Source organism: Pan troglodytes, chromosome 3, assembly GCF_028858775.2.
Source record: "Pan troglodytes isolate AG18354 chromosome 3, NHGRI_mPanTro3-v2.0_pri, whole genome shotgun sequence".
NCBI classification, from domain to species: Eukaryota; Metazoa; Chordata; class Mammalia; order Primates; family Hominidae; genus Pan; species Pan troglodytes.
This window is the reverse complement of record NC_072401.2, coordinates 49,073,720-49,088,322: the sequence shown is the minus strand read 5'-3', so window position 1 is coordinate 49,088,322 and position 14,603 is coordinate 49,073,720.

Sequence of the window (14,603 nt, the reverse complement as noted above, 5' to 3'; positions counted from 1 at the left end):
CTTCCAGTGATTTTTAGCAGGCATGTGGAAACGTTGTAAAAGCTAGTTGTGAAGAGAGAAGAATAAATTGGCCAGGGATAGAGCATTGGGCCTTGCATAGTAAAAAGAGTGGCTGCTCTGTTTCCTGATGATATTTTAGTTCCTGTATCTTTTTCTCGTAAATTGAACTTTGTGTCCTTGGATTGCACTGGCTATCCCTGAAAACTCAACAATTACCCACTTGTACTTATGCTGGTTTAAGCCAGTATCTGTAACTTGCAACCAAACAGTATTGACTATGATATACTGGAGTAAGTATGCCCAATTGCATAAGACTGCAACTGGAAAAACTGGTATTAGAATTCTTTGTAACATTATGGAGAGAGCATCTTCCTTGAGATAATACCACCTTGAGTTTGAATTCTGGTTCTGTCAGTTAGTAGCAGAGTGATGTATGTCTTTGAGGAATATTGATGGAATCATTATACTTTCAGGGTAGCCAGTTTTGTGACTAATGAATACTTTCAAAAGAGTTGCCTCAGTTCTCATGCCAGAGGATTGTCTTGAAATACCACTTAGAATTGATCTTTGTAGCTATTAGAAGGTATGGTGGGAGTTAAGGTTAAGAATAAGAACGTTGAGCACACATCCACTTAGTATTACCAAGGATTGCTCACATCGTACAAAACTCTATTTTAATGGGTAGAGATGTGCTTGATGATATAAAGCATTAATGCCTACATTGTCTGCAGTCTCAGAACTGGAAGTTAGCTATATGTAACTATTAACAAGTGAATATCAACCAGTAAAATGAAAATATATTCACATAGGAAAAGCACAATGTTACAGAGTTATATATATTTACATCCACAACATACAAAATGTGAGAACCCCATGAGCTTTCCCTTCATACTCTTTTGTTCACAAAAAGTGGATGTTCTCACAATATGATATTTAAATTTTAATTTGGGTTATATTTGTTTTTTTCAATTGCATTTGAAGAAACATCAGAATCTATGGCAATGCTAAGCTCTGGGCTTGAGCACTTTCCTAAGTTCCTTCACCTCTTACATGTCCTAATTTTCTCCAGGTGGTGGTTAAAATTCCTTTTTGCTCTAGTATACCAGAATCCATGAGTCAAACATCCATATTAAATCACAACTTATAAACATTTTTCTCCTGATCATGTCTTGGGAAAAAAGCAACAACAAAAGTCACGATGGAAGGGAAAGAGAGAAGAACACAAGAAAGGACCAGGGTAATAGATCATCCGTCCCTCAACTTAGGAGACTGTTGATTCTATCTCACTTCTATCATGTGATGGGGTTTGTGAGACTCTTCTACTTTTCATACCTACATTTTATTTACAGCATTCTTCCTCTTACTTTAATAATAAAAAGTAGGTGATATTATTTGTCTTACTATATTTTAACAAATAACTAAGGCATCTAATACCTTAAAGAAAAACAAAGCCAAATGAATTGTAGAAAATAGACTAAAATATTATATATGTGTATTTCTGGTATATGAAAGTTTATTTTTATGCATATTGTATTTCATAGATACAGGCTTACAGGCAGACAATTTACGTTAGAATCTCAACTCTGTCACTTACTGTGGGACCTTGGACAAATTATTAAGCCTCTTTCTGTTTCCATGTCCTCATGTGTAAAATGAGAACAAAACACAGAGCCTGCCTTACAGGGCTGTGAAAATTACTTGAGCCTTTATAGATGAAACACTTATAAATGTTCATAGCACAAAGTAAATATTCTTCAAAATTTGCTTTTTGATTTTCTTAAATGCATTTTATACACTTCCATGAATGAGTCCTCATTTGACCCTGAGAAGTATTGGTGCGTATTATCCTCACTTTACTGACCCAGGAGAATAACTGACACACCTTAGGTCAGAACCATGCTAGTAGCATCAGGGCTGGGATTCCAGCAGCGATAATCTCACCCCAATTGTCCTATTCTTTTGCACTTCACCTCAGTTGCCTCTACTTAAAGAAAGCTGCCAGAGTAATTTCACCCATCTTTCCTTGGAGTCCTGAGACATTTGAGGAAAATAGACTATCTCATCATAAAGAAAGCAAAAAAAAAAGTTTTAATAATGGGGTAATGTTTGATTAGTGTTGGGATCTGAGAACTTTCCCCTGAGTTGAACTTCCCCACCCAATTTCAGGTCAACCCGGGTGGTACAGAGATGGTCTCAGTGAGTTGAATTTTTGGAAAATGGAAAGATGTGCATTTTGAGTAAAAAAATTCTGAAAAAGGGAAAGTCAAAGTGAGGCTGAACAGTGTACTCTCAGTTCCCATTTCTTCTCATCATCAATCAGATATGTCTCTCCCCTTAAAGAGAAAGGATAGGGACAAGAGCAGAAAATATTACTTCAAAGAGTACAAAGGAATTCCTGTTCCTGTCTAAGGAGAATAGAGGTAGTATATTAATAAGAGCCTCCCCTTCATCTCCACAATGCCACTAAACAGGAAATTCTGGCCTTCCCTACACGCCAAAAGAACAACAGCACAGGTGACTTAAACTTTAAATCTTAACATGGCCCCACTAAAGATATGAACCAATGGTCAAACCACCAGCTTTTACCCTGTCATCAGTAGGATCATTGCTCCTTCTCCCATGGGGAAGAGCCATGAGAGGAGGAAGAAAAAAACAAGAAGTATCTCCCAGCACTGTTTTCTCTTAGCCAGTGGGGTGGAAGTTGAGCGCCCTTTAGAGGAAAATGAGAAATGGGGTAAAAGTGACTTGCCTAACATATCTTGTGATATGAACTGTCTCTTATCTTTTTAAAATTAAAATAAACATAAATTATGAAATTTAAGCAAACACTATATACAGTAATCGTTTTAGGTAGTTGGGATTTATTTTATTTTCATTTTTTGGTATGAATTTCCCTGCCTTGTGTACCATGCCTATTTTCTCTAGGTCCATCAGAGGATGTGGAAAGAAAATCCATCTTTGGTTTGCTTCAAGTCCAAGGCCATAGTTGTCTGAGTATTTGAGATACCTCCCATAGAGAAAGAGAACTCTATTTTGCAAGACAGTTGGAGGCTACTCTGTTGATAATTAACAAGGTCAGAATACCTGAGAAGCATTATTTTGACCCTGCCTGCTCAATTTTAGCTGGTGGCAACTTGATTTCAGTTTATTCCTCATTTCTTTTTGTTTCATCAAAATACTGCCTTGAGGGCAATAAAAAAAACCCAATCCCAGAAAATGTTAAATCAGAGAGTAGCAGGTGTTTTCTTCCCCTTATTCCCTTGATTCCAGCCCTATACTCAGACACGCACACCGCACACACACACACATACACACATGTCCTAGAAAAAGTTAAATCAGCGGGTAGCAGGTGTTTCTTCCTCATATTCCCTTCATTCCAACCTGCTCACAACTGGGAACTGGGGATGGGGGAAGGAGGGAGGAAGAAAGGGAAAGAAACCGAGACAGAAATGCCTAGCTCTACTAGAACATCACAGAAGCAGGGAGACAAATATGGTCATGATCCAACCCTTTGCTCAAAATATTATGCTGAACCTTTTCAGATTCAGCACATAGGCAAACTACCACCAAGTTGCAATGAAAACCAACCCCCACTTCATGGGGGCTCAGGCCAGATGTGAATGCAGCAGTCCAGAGGTGAGGCAATTATGTGCAAGAATCATGTGAAAGAGCATTCCCCAAAACGAACTCGCTTAAGGAAAACATTTGGTGTTTACAGGACTTCAGCCCTGTTTTCTGGAGATTTTCCATCACTATAAACACTGACATATACACACATGAACATAAGTGGGTTTTTAAAAACGGGCCTAGAATATGTGATTTCACTAAATTATCTCATTTATTAGAAATGAAAAAATTAATGGTATAATATCAAAAATTTGGCAGCTGAAACAGTCACATAGACAAATACTGAATGGAAGCCAGTGCCCATAGGCTGATGATAATACATGGAAGCTTGGAACTGTTAGTAATCTTCAGATGATTTTGTAATGCAGAGGTAGATGACCTGCCTAGCTAGGGAGTGTGTGTGTCAAAACCGGCCCCTTGGAGCTCTGCTTTCTGCTTCATTTGATTTGAAAGCCACCTTCTAACACATCCAAGGAATAGCAGCATATTATAAAGAGAGGCTTCAGGTGTGATAGGATAGGCTGAGAGCATTTCAAAGTCCCTTTGCTTCTAATGTCATCAGCAGTTCCCATTTCTTCTTTCACAGTGTAATGGGGTTGACTTTAAATTCTATCCCACTCGAACTAGTTACAGAACTGAGATCTATAATTTAACATTAGATGAATGAGATTTCTGTCTTGTAGCAAGCAGACTCCTCTGCAACATTTTTTTGAACTGCCTATGAGAAAATAACCTCAAGCTTTGAGAATAAGGAAGAAATCGTCTAAACATGAGTATATTGATTTAGATTAAAATGTCATATTTTACTTACATAAAAAATCTTAAAGAATCTTGGACTTTGTTAGTATTATTTCTTTTGCAGCTTTCTGGAATAAAATTCGAATTTGAGAGAAGGCTCAGTAGCCTCTAGAATGGTTGTCAGGCACATATAGATGATGGCCTACAAATCTGAATTGGTATACAAAGTAAAACTAAAGAAAGTTTTAAAAACGGAATGATTAAAGCTACTTATTGATCAAGTATTTTTTGAATTCTTTTGTTTACTGAATTTATGGAAAAATGACAAAGCCAAATCCTAGACTTTCATAATTGATGAAAAGTAATTATTTGGACTATAAAACCTCTTACTTAAAAAATAATGTTTGCTTTGAACCACTGGGAATTTGAAGAGTGTTACCATGACCATCATCAGAGACAAGAGGTCCTGAATAGTAATTTGTCTATTAATTGACATAAATAGCAGTGGCTGACAGTGGAAAGACTCTAAATAAAAGCAATTGTTCAGTAGTTTGAATGATAGGCAGACTGGAATTTCATTTTGGCCTAAGGTTTAAAGGTCTAGCAAAAAATTAAACCACTCAGAAAAATTCCCTTAGTAGACGAAAGAGTTGGGAGAGTGTGAATCTGAGGCTGTGCTAAACCACAGCCACTAGCCATAGGTGGCTATTTAACTTTAAATTAATTAAAATTGAATAAAATTTTAAAATTCAGTTTCTCAGTCCAACTAATCACACTTTAAGTGCTCAATAGCCACGTGTGACTAATGGTTACCTTTACTGGATCAGCTAGATGTCAAACATTTCCATTACCACAGACAGTTCTCTTGGATGGCGTGGATCTAAGGGATAAATTGGAAACAGATAGATTTTGACCCTTCAGAAAAAAAATGTTGCCTGTTGTGTTTCCCTCAACTGAATAAGAGACACTGTCAAATAGGGAGATACTTGGTCAGAAAAGCACTAAAGGACTCAGTGTCCTCATGGCTGACTAAAAATTGAAAAATAATTACAAATTTATAACCCATATTTCTTTGAGACTATATACTAATCACTCCCTGACATATAAGTTCCTTCAGGTCATTTCTTCTGGTATTCGGTCCAGTATTTACTCAACTGAGATTTACATTACAGATATTAATTACCATTCAAACACAGCTGTGCTACTTATGCCAGCATTACACTATGAAGAAAGCTTTCCTAACACATCTTTTCTTTCATTCTAAACAACGTATTTTGATGGCATTAAATCTGCCCACAGTTATTTCTAATTCAGTCATTCAGGTCCACTTTTGCAAGAAACTGATCTTTCGCTCTTTCTGAACATTTAGAATCTAGGTAGATATGCAGGTAGGTAGATGATAGATAGATAGATAGATAGATAGATAGATAGATAGATAGATAGATGATAGATAGATAGACAGACAGATGATAGATGGAAGGATAGATAGATAGATAAGGTCAAACAGTATTAAACTATTTTAACCTTTTCATCAACTATTTCAATTTCTGTTTGACAATAACTCAGTTTAATAATTCTCCTATACAGGCAAATCACTTCACAAATCAAAATCATTTACAGCCATGTACAATGTCATAGAGAAACATCACAATTACTTTAAAGAGGTTTGATTTAAATTGTATCATATATTTATATATTCTAAAATGTAAAATTTTCCCCCAAATTTCTTATCAGTCTACCTTCCTTTGAGATAATAAATGTTCATAGCACAAAGTAAACATTCTTTGAGATAAGTAGATTGTTATTAAAATAAGTAATAAACATTTAAAGATGATTATGTCAGAAAGGTCATCATTTTCAAGGCTAACATAGGAAGTTGTGGGTATAAACTGGACAAAAGCAGTCAGTTTTAGCCTCTCCAGCTACTTCTCTGTTTGATGAATGTTTGTCTGGAAAAGCTTCAGTTTTAAAGGGGAAATATTTAGTCTCTATTGCTCACAGAATATACTTGCTTTCTGTATTCTGAAGAACTTGTGTTCCTCTAAAACAGTTTAAAAAAAATTTTTTTTTTAGCCTTTCAAGGTACAGAAGTTTCTGCCAACTGACCAGAAGTGCTAATGTCTCTGGCACTTACAATGGAATTCACAGATCATATGCATGAAATATATCTTAGTTATGTTTTTCAAAATGTGTAGGATGCTTTAGAATTTTCTTCTCAATATCTTATGTACAGAAAGAAATGGATAAAGAAAATGAGTACTGAATTATTCATTCTTGCTTCCAACCTAGTTTTAAGTAGAAACTTAATAACTGAAATAAGATGTTTGAAATGGAAACTGTGAGCAATAAGTAATCAAGAAGATGATACACAAAGTGTTAGAGTTGACAAGTGTTCAGAAATTCTATTTGAGAAACCAGTAAATAAGTAAATGAGAGACTTCTAAAGACGGGAGAGTAAAGAGTTCTAGCACTTGCTTTGAAATTCTTCCATGGCTCAGAATGAGTCATTACAATTTTTTTTCTCCACTCTCTCTCTTTCATTGAATGCAGAAAGAGCATTTCTCTTTCTATTACCTCTTCCTCATGTGTGTTGTGTAGACAGATATGCCTGTGTGTATGCATGCACACACACACATGGTTACAGGAATTTTCTCTTCAAATATTCCCCCCTACACCTGACAAATCTACATTAAACTTTCTTCAGTCTCTCTGATGCACCTGCATTCTGATTTCCTGGCTAGGGAAGAGAGTGGAAACTTTTGGAAGCTATCAAATTCCTCTTACGTCAGCCAGGTAAATGAGTTACACATGGCTTTTAGTGTTCATGGGCGCTCCCTAATAACGTGATGAGGAACAAATGCAATCCACAGTCATGCATACAAACATACCAACATCGCATAATTTATTCCTGTGTTGTGAAGCTTGTGGTTGTGAAAATATTTTGTGCACCATAAAATACTATACAACTTTTAGTTACTGTTCGTTTCTACACATCATACCTATCAATTCACTCTAAATTCCCAATGATCCAAACTTAATAAATCTTCCTGGCTTTCTAATTGTAAATAAGAATGTTAATGATACTCTTTTATTTTACAGATGTTATGTAAATAATAGAAACAAAAATAAATATGCAATTATGAGACCTTAAAACAACTTTAGACATGGATAACAATATTGATATCTTCCACTTATTGAGCAATAGATAATACTAACTTTTTCACAACATCTAGTTTAATCTTTACAGTAGTAGAAACTGAGACTTAGAAAAGCTAAGTAACTTTCAAGATCTAGCAGTTAATTAAAGTTATATTCAAACTCCAATCTTCTGAATCCAAAGCTAATAGCATAGCCACTATTAATAGTGCTAATGACTCATGATGATGGGCATGCATTATGTTATTCTGTGAGCTTATTATTCCTATTTTATAGATAAGAAAATGAGGCCTAAAGATAAGTGAATTTATAGGAAAAATTATAACGCTCTTCCCACTTATTTTTTGATTTATTTCATAATTATTTCATTATTACCATTTTTATTTATTTTTTTCCACAAACATTTATTAAGCGCTGTGTTCGGTATGCTATCTGGGCTGTGAACACAAGCATAAACAAAACAATTTTGGTGCTTGCTCTCTAAGAACTGACAGCCCAGTACACACAACGTGATTCAACAAGCAACGTAGAGTGACACCACAGGATGTCAAGGAAGCCAGGTGGTGTCCCAGTCCCTTCAGAAATCCCCAGAACATCTTATGAAGGGCAGCAATCAGCAACCACTATTCTTCACGCAAGAGACAGCAGCGATGGTTGTTGCTGCCTTAGGCTGATCATAAGAGTACAATCATCCAGCCGCCAGAAAGCTGGGCTCACTGCTACGAACCACCTGGAAAGTGCTGGGGCCATTTCCTGGCATCTGAGCCTAATATTTCCATGGCATCTGGTCATGAATTCACTAAACATTTATTTAGTGTGTACAGTATGCTAGGCACCAGAGACATAAACTCAAATAACATACCAAGAAAACACTGCTGTGCTTGCAAAGAACAGTAAAGCAACAAAGTACACTGTGGATATGTGCTCAGGGAATTCTCACATTCTCACAACCTATGTCCCCTAGAGAAGTCACGTAGACTCAGTGCTGATAATAAAGCACCAACTGCTGTAAACATTGTACAATTTCAGAAAATCAAATGAAGAACCTTATAACTAGAATGACCATCCATCTCAAGTTGCCCACGCCAGCTTCAGATTACACTTTGCCTCGGCATAACCAAACCACGCCTTTTCACTGTCACAAGTGATCTCATTTGTTTAATAAATTATTTGTTCACCCAACTTTTGACTAACGGAAGTTAATAACCACTTTGTTTTAATATGCAGGAAATGGCTTAATTTTCATTTCTGGAACACTGTGTGCTAGGCACTATACTTGTGTCCCCTCATCTTCACAAGAAGTAAATGCAATGGGATTATCTCTGCTCTATAGATGAGGAAACTGAGGTTTTAGAGAGTTCAGTTTCTTGCCCAAGGATCACATAAACACTAAATGGTAATGCTAGGATTCAGCTACAAGGCTGTCTGGCTCCTCCACTGTGGCAGCATATAGATTAAGTTTGACAACAACATTCAAGAGTAGAGAAGGGCATCCTTAAAGGGGCCGTGGATAATGTGCTACCTGCCCAGTGGGGAGACATCAGGACGTGAGCTCTAAGATAAGCAGTCATGACCGTCATTGAGCTCACTGAAAGGCCTGCACAGTCATCAGTCATACCCACTTCCCCTAGGCTTAACTCTCACTGGCCATTTCTTCAGCTCTCACACGTTGATGCTGACGACAACACACACACCAGGCTCATAGGGGGCTGACTACTTGCAGAGGGTGATGTGTCCTGACCATGTAAGCGCTCTGTCATTATACTTCCTTCAGAGAGGGTCTTTATGTCTTTGCAAGTGTCCTTTCTACCTTCACCCATATGGAGGCTTAATATAGTGCCTAAGGGACATGAAAAGAGAATTTTTCACCAGTGAAATGGAACTTTTATGGTCTGTGAAAAGATGCATCTCTTTTGTTAGTCCCTTTATTTACCTCTGCAGTACTATAAACTGAAGCAGGAAATTGTACTTTCAGATTAGGAAACACTGTGGAAGATGTAGTTAGGGATTTTCATGGGAATTTGCCCCAGTTGCTCAGGCTTTCTTATCCTCAATAAAACTTGCTTAATTGGTTTGCCTAGTAATAAAAGTACTTTTTCATAATTGTAGATAATACAGACAAGAGAGAAAGGTATAAAAAGAAAATAAAATTGCCTGTAATCTCAGCACTGAGTGATCACCATAATAATGTTTTAATTTATATTTTCTGGATGTTTTTCCATGCTAATTCACATGTACAAGTAGTTTGCTATTTTAATAAAACTGTGGCATATTATACACATTCTTTTATAAGCTATTTTCTCCGTAACATATTATAAGTATTTTTATGTTATAAATGCAGATCTAAGAAGTTTCCTTTTATGGTGAAATGCTCTATCATGTGGCTCTTCCCCAATTATTTAACCACGCCCAAAGAGCAAGTTATTTAGGGTTGGTTGGTTGGTTTTTGTTTCTGTTGCTACTACACAAAATGCTAAAATGAAGATTATTACTCAGACAGTTCTGTGTAGTTGTTCATTCAGGTTTGTTTTTTTTTTAAGATATACCCCTAAAAATCAAATCTTTTACATTTTGACTCATCACCAGCCCTTTCTCCAGATGGAGTAGCAATATATACTCTCTTCATCAGTGTCTAAAACCCTGTTTACTCCATGGCCTCGCCAATACTAGTGATCCTCAAACTTTTCAAATATGACTGCTTTAATCAGAATTTTTAATTGTATTGTTAGTTACAATTAAATTTATTCAATTGAATAAGTAATATTTAAAAATAATTTAACTAATTAAAATTTAATTTAAATGGTCTATTTGCTAGTATGCTTAGATGTATTTGTCACATATTTTTGGAAATCTGTGTGTTCTTTTTTTGAGAAGGGCATGTTTATATCCATTTCCCATTTTGTCACTAAAACGTTTGAATTTTTTTATTCACTTGTAAGAGTTCCTTATACATTAACAATATAGAAGTTTTTTGTTTTTTGTTTTTTTTGAGACGGAGTCTGGCTCTGTCGCCCAGGCTGGAGTGCAGTGGCACAATCTCGGCCCACTGCAAGCTCCGCCTCCCACAATATAGAAGCTTTATCTGCTGTTCATGTTGCAAACCTCTTCCCCCAAGTGGTCATCTATCTTTTTATCGATTATGGGTTTCATTTTATTGACTATACATGCATATAGTATATATGCATACATTAATATATTATATATTGTGTTTAAACATGTATACACAGACAGAGAACAGACAGAGAGACAATACTCACATTGATACAGATCAATATTCATGACACCTCCTCAGGCCTACCACCTCCAGGTACTTATCTAACCCTCAGTATTCTATGTGTAACTCTCTTGTGGCCTTCTGGTATGAAATTTAGTACTTCCTATGATGTATTTTAGATATTTACATTAAAATTTTATCTTTTCTTTTGATCTTGACACCCTTTGAGCCCCACAAAGCGCCCAGCCTAGCACCTGGTTAGTATTAAATAAACGAATGGAGAAAAGCTTTGCATTTCACCCTGGGGTCTTAGACGTGAAAAAAACTGTCACACAGAGGTTGAGTCTCATGGATCTGCCCGAGCTCACAGAGCAGAGGCAATTTTCCTGACACTCCTCTCAGTACACTTTCCACTATCTTCTCTTGTTTCAAATAATATTAATAATAAAATGCACCATACAGCAGACATCAGTGTGAGGCTGGCTTAAAATGAGCCAAAGCACTCCTTGCCTACAAAGGCCTCAGCCACAACAGACTCCTGCTTGGCAAAACGGGAGGTGTATCAAAGCATCTGATATAGAGAGGCTCAGAGGCTCTGTGTTTAGCCACTCCCAGATGCTTTGCCTGAAGCAGCAGCCACATCTAGAGAACAGTGTCAGTCTATTTACTTTGGTTTAAAGTCTTCAAGCCGCTAGATCTCAGTTCACTACTGTGACCACTAGAGGGAGCGCAGCTATTAGCCTGAAGAGACAAGACTGCTTGCTTATTGCATCCTAGCTACTGCGTGGACCCAGTGACCCCTCCCAGGTTAACCAGAATGTGACCTTGCTACTGTGCAGAAATAGTTTTTAGGCAGCCCTCTCTTCCAATGATTCCAGACAAGGTTGAAGACCATAGAGTTTTGTCTTTCTCTTTACTGTGAACTAATTATCCATTAGTGAGGCTCTTCAGTGGAATTTGGAAGTTACATTTAGATGTTCACATAATCTCTCTCTCTTTCTCTCTCCTCCTCCTTTCTTTATTGTTTTCTAAGAGAAAATAATCTGCACATCCCTGTTCTCAGCGTCATTTATTCCTGCCCAAAAAGAATTCTGAACGATTGCATTTGTCTGGTGACGGCTGTTGCTACACTGAAATAGGAAACATCAAGAAATAGCTTTACTCTTTAATATAAATGCCAAATGGTTCTAGAATGGAGTTCCTTTTGATCTTATGTTCGATTAAAACTTTTTCAGGAAATAGATTCAGAGGTACCTTTTGTCACATTATTTGTTGTTCAGTCACAGAGGACATAGGAAATTTAGTATTTGTCATCTTTTTCTATGCTTTGAATACTTCTTGAATTTACACAGCTTGTAACAAACCCATCAAACCCTTTGAATCTAGAAATATTTGACTGAGGACAGGAATGTTTAGAACACTCTGTCTGTTTAAAAGCAATACAGATAAAGGAGAAAGAGACAGAGAGAGAGAGAGAGATTCCATCAATATCTAAGCACAGCTTCAAAATTCCACTGAAGAGCCTCACAAACAGATAATTCATTCACAGCAAAGAGAAAGACAAACCCATGCAAATTCATTAAGTATAAACGTGAGTGAGACGTGGCTGAAAGTAAGAGAGAACAGGGAATAGCATTTTATAATTTTAAAATTGCTGAGCACTCACTTTTTTAAATTAAATTCATTCCTTATCACTTGCACAAAAAAATGAATTGCCAAGCTTCACCGGGATGCTCACTGTCAGTCAAGTAACCCTAATTCTCATTTAGAAACAGAGAAAATATCTTGTAGATATATACTAATATGTCTAAATATTGTCTCCTTTAAACAGCTCAAGTTTGTAACAAATGTTACAGGGCTCCCCTGAATCAATATTCACATTGGTTCATCAGTTCACTTGAGAATGATTGAGATATTTAAAACACAGGTTTGGGGAAATAACCCATCATTTAACCAATTATTTAACCAACCAAACTTACAGGGTCCCATAAGTGTGACCTACAAAACAGTAAGCTCACAGGTTAAATCACCTTGTATATTTTTGATACTTGTAAAATTATATAATGTTGCCTACCCCTATAGGTTTCATCTTGACATACACAGTTCAGGTAGGAAAATAGTCTAACGCTTTATTTTCTCTCTCCCTAATTCCCTGATAAACACTAAAATTCTCAGGCAAAATTGTATAAGGACAGGTTGGACCTTGCAGCTTGAAGTGAAAGTCAGAATGTTAGATAATGTTACTGGTCTCATTGAAAAATTTTATCAAACATCCCCTAAATTTGCTGTAAATTGAATATTTACATTAAAAACCAGAAAGTGAAGTTTTGTATATGTGTGCACAACTTGGTCTAATGTGCTCTTCTGCTTAACATGCTAATTTGAAAATTTTACGGCCTATGTTAGGTTCTAGCATTGATTTATTTTAAAAAAGAAAACAGTCAAATCCTACAAAGGGATTATTCGAGAAATCAACAAGTCAAAGCCATACTCTGAATTCTGTGGTCTTTGTATAAGAAAACAAATCTATTTATTTATAAGCATTTATAAGTAGCAGACAACCAAAAAAATTTCAAATTTAATTTAGTATGTAGATATTATAAGAGTAAAGCAGTATGCTGAAAAGATATATTGGGCAATAGAATCAGAAGATGGAGGCTACGATGAAGTTTGCTAACACTGGGTGAAGTTGTTTAACTCTTCTAGGTTCAGTTACCTCACCTAAAATTCATTCATTCATCCAAGAATATTTGTTAATTGCCCATGATATGTGAAGCATTTTTCTACACACCAGGGAGACAGCACTCTGTCCTTATCAAAGTAATACTCTACTGGAGGGAGACAGAAAATAAGAAAAATGTGTAGATAAATATATAAAATGTATATTATATTATATTAGAGAGTCAAACATGCTATCAAAAAAGTAACAAGGAGAAGAAGGATAAAGAGTACTAGAGGGGTTGCAATTTTAAATAGATCATCAAGAAAAAACACACTAAGACGGTTAGATTTGAGTCAAAACATAAAGAGAGGTAAATACATGCAGGTAAATACTTAAGTTCCTGGAAGAGAAAGAAGTGCGTGCAAAGACCCTGGGTTGAGAGTATACCTGCCATGTTTGAGGAAGAGCAAGGGGGCCAATGTGATTGGAATGGAGTGAGTGAGAGAGAAAAGTAGGACATCAAGTCAGACAGGTAACAGAGATGGAAATGGAATGGGTTAGGCTATTGGTTATGAATTATTTTGACTTTTCCTCTTGAGTGAGATGGGAAGTCATCACAGGATTTTGTAGAGAGAAGTGATATGATTGTCTGGCTTACATTTAATAGGATTTTCCTAGTAGTCTGATTTCTCAGAATGGCTTATATGGATATCTAATTTGTTTCCGTATATCCGGTTTTATTCTTTTCACTGTGGATATCCAGTTTTCTCAACATCATTTGTTGAGGAGACTATTCTTCCCCATTGTTCATGCTTGGTACCCTTGTCAAGCATGTCAGAAATCAGTTAATCTTTTACGTATGGTTTTATTTGTGGGCTCTTTTTTCTGTTCCATTGGTCAATATGTCTGTTTTATGTTAATATTGTACTGTTTTAATCATTGTAGCATTGTAATAGATCTCGAAATCAGAAAGTGTGATGCCTCTAGGTTTGCTTTTCTTTCTCAAGATTACTTTGGCTATTCAAGATCTTTTGTAGTTACATATAAATTTTAGAATTTTTTTTTCTATTTCTGCAAATAATGCCATTGGATTTTGATAGGGACTACATCGAATCTGTAGATTGTTTTGGCTAGTATGGACATTTTAACACTATTAAATCTTCTAATCTATTTACGTCGAATGCCTTTCCATTCATTTATATCTTC